This window comes from Cryptomeria japonica, chromosome 11 (assembly GCF_030272615.1).
Source record: "Cryptomeria japonica chromosome 11, Sugi_1.0, whole genome shotgun sequence".
Classification (NCBI taxonomy): domain Eukaryota; kingdom Viridiplantae; phylum Streptophyta; class Pinopsida; order Cupressales; family Cupressaceae; genus Cryptomeria; species Cryptomeria japonica.
Genome location: NC_081415.1, coordinates 552,186,284 through 552,193,428, shown reverse-complemented (window position 1 = coordinate 552,193,428; position 7,145 = coordinate 552,186,284).

Genomic DNA, 7,145 nt, shown 5'->3' with positions numbered 1-7,145 from the left:
TAATTATTTTATAAAGTATTTGGATAAAGGAGCCACACTTGATGTTGCAGTTGCCACTTGTTTGTTTATATGATTGGAAGAGTTTTCATTGATCATGATGAAGCCTTTTTTTGGTTCATTAAACTTGTTGAACGATTATTGAGAACTCTCATTCTTATCAATTGGAGCCATTGAAGAAGAGGATTCAAATTGTCTCACTTGAAGTTGGTAGTTATGAAGCACTACACACAATTATGTGAAAGATGAAAACTCAAAAAATAGAAGCTTATCTCGAATATCCTTTTGCAAATTAGTAATACAAATTATTTGAACGTCGCCATCAGGCACAAAATAAGCAATTTGTGAATGCAAATTCTTATATCTACTAATGAAATCAGTCACTTTTTGTTTAACTCCTTTCTTATAATGAATCAAATCAGTCAAAGTAATTTGAGGACCAATGTTATTTTGAAATTCTTGAATGAATGCATTAGCCAATTATTAAAAAATAAGTGATAGAGTAAGGAGGAAAAGAGAAATGCCATTGGAAAGCTTTATCTCTAAAAGTGTGAGCAAATATTTTTGCCATGAGTCTATAATCATGAGAGAAATCACTACACAAGGTTCGAAATGTATTGACATAAGTCAAGGGGTCACCTTTTCTATTATATAATTCCAATTAGTGAATGTTCACATTCTTAGGAGCAACTTCATGAACCACATCATCAAATAGTGGGATAGCTACATCACATGCAGGGACATTGAACTTAGATTAGGTTAAAGAGGCTATTTGTTTTTGTAAGGATGAGATACTTTGAGCTAGGTTATTGATAGTGGCTTTAGTGGATGAGTTTCAATTGGACATGTTGGATTGTGATGGTGGTATAATGTTGTGATAAGTAGGTGGAGGTTGAGAATAAGGAGGCGGAACATTATGGTATGTTGGCAAATGAGATGGTTGGGAAAAAAAAGGATGGCTAACAAAAGGAGGTATGTAAGAGTTGATTAATAGGATCGCCTCCATGACTAAAATGTGTAGGATAAGCACTTTGTGTAGATGTATCCATGATAGAATATGTTTGTATGGACACATTAGGCAAGGATGTAGGCATATGAATGGAATGCTTAACTTGATTTGTAGGATTAGAGTAACCAAGGGATTTGACATAACTTTTTATTGGCATAATATTGGTATCAACAATATGAGAAACACCATGTAACACTTCCAAACCTATCTCATCACTTTGAACCATTCTCTTCAACCCTTCAAATCAAGGGGTCACCTCACTATTCGAGTGTTATTGACCCATCCATTGTTGAAGCTTATCCAACTCATTGTCAAGCTTCCCTAGTTGATCACTAGTAAACGTAGTTATTTTAATGCTCATCATGAGAAGTATGAGGGGAATTGTTCTCCATAATATTAGGTATCTCTTGTGTAGGTATTGAGGATTCACCCAAATTCCCATGGAATAGATTATTCAACATAGGCACACACCCCTTAGTATTTAAACTTTGGGAAGCCATAAGTCTATAACTTCTTCTCACCAAGATGTTGGATGTAGGTGAAAGGGTAAGAAAACTCATGCACAAAGAAGGAAATATTGAAGGCAAAGATTTGAAATCACACTAGTTTTGGTAATGCAAGCCATATGTATGATTAAACAATGCAATTTTCTTGTAAAATGGTTGATTTTTTTAATTTTTTTTAAATTTAAGCAAGTTCTACCTAGGGGGGCAGTACCCATTATATTTACAAGAAAAAACTTACAAAGGGTGGAGGAGATGCAACTCCTTATACAATATCCAAAGGGGATCAATTATACAGATACTTGATCCCATTACATATGACCACCAGCCTATCTCCTACTCCTTCTGGAAAGAGATCAACATTTTCCTAAAGGAAGGATGCAAACCTATCCATGTTATTTTCCTTCATGATGCCTACCTTGAAGATGGACCAAGCCTTCTACATCTTCTTATTTTTCCCCACTGCCTGCAAATTGAAGTATCCCAACATACACCCATCTACAGGAATGGAGACAATCCCGTCCAAATCTCTCATTACCTCCAAATAAATCCCCTCCTCCACCATCCTACGCAATATGTCATTCATTGATAGAGCATGACCTAGCACCTAAATGATTGGCTGGAACAAATCTGCCATCAGCCTTTCATCATGCACATGTCCCCCAGACTAGTAGACGGGTCCAAGGATATCAACCACAATCTCTTTCTCCTGATCATTCACTTTTTTGAAGAGGTGCTCAACCTGCTCCTCAGGCATTTCCTCCAGAACAACCACCTTACTGCACTTACAGATGATGCCTAGATGTTCTACCATCATCCCTTATGCTAAAACAAAGGCCGAATTTGTGTCCATAAATAGAATTTACCTCTTTCCGATCGTCAACGACACCCAAAACTAGAAAGCTTGGGACAATCTGTCTATCAGTCAACTTGTTCCCAAGTGTACTTGTTTGAAAAGCAAAAAAATAGGCCACATGGCCTCCTCACAAATGAGTAGTCTCCAATCTGGGATCCCATCACCCTCTGCCTATCACCATCAAAAGCTACTAAACTTATCCAATTCTAGACTTTGGGATTGAAACCAAGTCAAGGGATATGATCTTCTTTAGTCCAATCAACATCATATCATCCCTACCAAATTCTCTAGCAAAATTCTCCTCAATCCCCATGTTCGCCAAATAGTTTGCTACTTTGTTGCCTTCTCAAAACACGTGTTGAATATGATAATCACCTAGAAAATTTAAAAGCTTATTAATCCTCAAGATCTAGCTCTCCAAACACCAGTTCTGGAATACAGATTTGATCACACCATTAAGGATGACCTCAGAATCTCCTTCAATTTCGAGTTTGACAACCCCATTATTAACACACCATTGTAGCCATGCCTCCAACATGGAAATCTCTGCCACATTGTTTGTATTTATTCCAACCAGACTCGATATGGTACGCACCACCTCACCAACTTTGTTTCTGATGATAGCTCCAAGACCACTCTGACTCAGATTACCTCTACTTGCACCATCAAAATTTAATTTCATCCACCCTGATGGCGGGGCCTGCCACATAGAATTTTTTCTTTTTTCTTTTCTATCATTTAATCTGTAATCGCAACTCTGCTTTAAGGCCCAAGATTTCTCCCACTTCGATAAAAATTTATAATTCATCCCTTGAATTCTATCATTGACAACTTCCTCTATCACACCTTTAATCTTGGCCTTAATGAACCGAACTTCCATTGCTTCTTCCTTGAAAATCCTTTTGTTGCATTCCTTCCAAACATGCCAAACTAACAAAGAGGGACAAACCATCCAGAGTATTCCCCATTTAGAATGTCTACCTTTAATCGGTTAGGATATGAGAAAATCCTTTAAAGTTTGATTTTTGGCAATGAAACATTGTAACATATCTAGAAGCCAATCCCAACATTCATTGGTATATTGACACCAATAGAGAAGATGATCAGCTAATTTCTCCTCCTGCTTGCACATGATACACTAATTTGGCCTCGAAATCCCAATAGATTTTAATTAACTTCTTGTGAGGATCCAACCATGAATAGAAATCCAAAGGAAAGACCCTACTTTCCGTAGAGTCCACTTGCCCCAACATAAGATCGAGGGCCAATTACTATTCCTCTCTCTCTTCCTCTGAAGCTTGTAGCCAAGATTGACTCTGTAATCACTCAATTTGGATGCACTCCAAATCAGACTATCTTCCTCATCTGTGGGGGAACACCTTTTTTCTTTGGAGAACATTTGAGAGTTGTCTATGGTTTATTTGATGCCAATCCCCCACACTCTTCCACGACAAAGTAGAGAACGAGTTGGGTAGTGCTTGAAAGTAATCTGCCACCCATGGGCCTATAGTCGCTTCTATCTGGTTCACCCACTCTTTGTCTTCAAACATATCTGCTATGTAAAATGATTGATTAACCAATGAATAAAGAAAGTTGATTTATGGAATGTCTCTAAATATGAAGATTACATGCCATAACAATCAAATATCAACATATAAATCATAAATTATACAACCCACAAGTCAATTAAATCAAAATAAATTAGGTTTTTTGTGAATTGAACCTCTAAATTTATGTAAATTAGGTGCATATATGATATGTGAGTGCAAATATGATTTGATTAAATGCATACAAATTAAATCTAACAATAAAAATTAGAATTAATGGAAGCACAATGTTAGGTTCACCAAAATGTAATGTATGGAAATGGAGTAGGGGCATTCACAAGTTAAGCAATGTAAACTAGGAAGATGCAATTGAGAGTGTAATTTGAAAGCTAGATCTAGGGTGAATGGTAGAGAATTAACATAAAACAACATGAACAACAAATTACTAACACAAAATGCAGACATGAAGCTAAGTCTGAGAAAAACAAGCAGAGGAGAACCTATCATAGCAAGTTTGTCCCAAAAGGGTGGGACCGTGTGGCACTAGGCAACCTAGTCGCTAATGTCAGATGCACATAGACAAGAATCTTTTAAAATCAAGATGCCGCTTAAAATTTGTTCACAAATGTTCATCCGAAATTCTCAAGACCGTGTGGCACTTAGCAACCTAGTCCTATGATCTTCGCCTCTGCAAAAGCTATAACTGATCATCATCTCCTCTATTGAAATCTCCATTTGTGGCTCTTGAATCTATCACTTGGACACAAAAAGAAGGAAAATGGTGATGCTAGTGGTGGTTTGCCTTAGGTCAAACCGTGGTTTTGGAAGTAACATTTGAATTGAATTAAAATTGAACTTGATAATGAAATTGGTTGAATTGAAAATCTTGTCTTTTGAGGTCTAGGCTAAATTTGAATTTGAAATGCTTGAATTGGAATTCGATACCTTGATGAATCTTGCATTGAATCTGTAGACACCCAAAATTGTCCAGTTTAATTAAATAAATATTTTATTTATTTAATTATCTAAGCCTAATTCTTCTATTAATTAAATAAATCCTTATTTATTTAATTAATTCATTTATCCTCTTCTAGCCTTATTTCTCATTTAAATAAATACATTTATTTATTTAAATTATCCTTTTCCTAAATTAAATAAATATTTTTATTTATTTAATTATCCTATTTCCTCTATTAATTAAATAAATCTTTATTTATTTAATTAATTCATTATCTTTTTCTACACATGACACATGTCACTCATCTCTTAATTCATACACTACCTACCTCTTTCATTATTTTGGTATTTCTTTTACCTACCCTTTAATCCTAGCCGACCTCTCTTTTTACACCTCTCAATCTTAACCCTCCATTTCTTATTGTGTCTTCTATTTAAGGAGATGCTTCCTTCATTGTCAAACCCTAATGACTAATCTTGAAGACTTGGCTACACTACGATCCTACTTGCAACCACATTCTGTTCTTTGTTGAGCTCTTGTGCATATAAAAATCTGAGAGCAAATATATCAAGCAAGATCAATGGAGATAGGAAGAGTGAAGATCAAAACCCTATTGGACATGTGATGGTATAATCTTTGTGATTTTAAGTTATTTGCATTGTCTTAGGTAATCTTCATATGTTATGGTGGATCTTTGTTGATTGTTAGGCTAGGGTTTAGTGGTTGGATTCATTTAGCCTTTCAATATTGTTTTTATTGTTATCCATTTTCACCATATACATTTTGGCACGCCTGGTGGGACTCTTGTCCCTTTGCATTTAACATTTTTGTTGCAGATTTTGCATTTTTTTAAGTTGCAGATCAGATATTTTTCGACGACATTTTAGGTATTTCTGCATCTGCGAGTGTTCGGATCGCGTCTTTGAGTTTCAGAAGCGTCTGCGGGATCGGGAATCACGCCTGTGTTTTTGCCAAAATTTATTTTGCAGGTTTCTGAAAGGGGCGTCTATGTTTCTGAAATGCGTCTGTGTTGCATCTGATCGCATCTGTATCCTAGAAGGGCATCTGTGTGTTCTAAGCGTGTCTGTGCATCACAGAACCATGTCTGTGTCATACAGACATGTCTGTGTCTGGTATAGCAGCGTCTGTGTTTTACTGTTTTGAAATTTTCAAATTTTTCTTTGATTCGGTTTTCGGATTTCGTACTTAGGGTTTTAGATCTGGTTTATTTTTGGACTAACCCTTGCAGATCTAGCTAACTAAGTTTGTGCAGCTTGTTTTGGAAGCAAAAACATTTTTGTTGAAGGCCCCTTTTTCACAAAGTCTTTTGGGTTTTCTAAAATTTACCTAACTTGTGTGCTTGCAGGAAGGGGTGATCATTTGAAACAACCCAAACTACTAACAAATTTTGTTGCAGGGCCTTAGCTAGGATTTTTGAAATTTTGTTGTGTGCCTTGTTTTCATAGATTAGCAAACACTTCCATTGGTGCACGAAAATTGAATCATTGTCTTTTGTGTCTTGAGCAATAGGCTCTTTTTGTTTAATCTTTAGAGGGCCTGTCTTCCTATGTGGTCATTAGGACTACTAGTGAGAAGAGAATGACCCAAGTGGTAGCAAAAGAAAAGCCATCTTCTTCCAAGCCACTATAAACAAATGTATTCATGGTGAAAACTATGAATAACGTGTGCTGATTAGTTCATACTGACACTATGTCTCCCCATAAACCCGTTTGATCAAATTTATTTGATCATTTGTAGGGCGTAACCCCTACCGACTGGGAGCCTTCTGTATTTACAGAGCTGAAAGTGCCGCATGTATGGCCACACGAGCGGATGCCCTTACTAGCACCTTTTTGTTTTAGAAGCCCAAATCTTTCTAGTTGTTGAGGCAGGAGGTCGGACCTCTGGTAGCAGCCAACACACATACGGTTCTTAGTAGAGATACAAAGTTCGCCATGGGGAGTTTTCATGGGGACTGATGCTTGGCTGACCCGAGAAGTGAGTGCCAAGGGTGGAGCCAGTGAGGTCAAGCATCTAAGTATCCGCTCTGAATAGCGTAGCCTCGGGGGTAAAACCCTATGTGGGATCAACAACTATTGTCTTGGCCAGCCATAAGAATTGTGCTTGTCTTATGTTAAACACTCAAACATTCAAGACCAAACAACAAAACATTGTGTCTTTTGTGTCTTCAAGTGTATGCAAAACATTTTACACCAAACAACACACTTTTGGAATCTAAACACTTGCAAACATTGAGTCCTCATCAACATTGTGT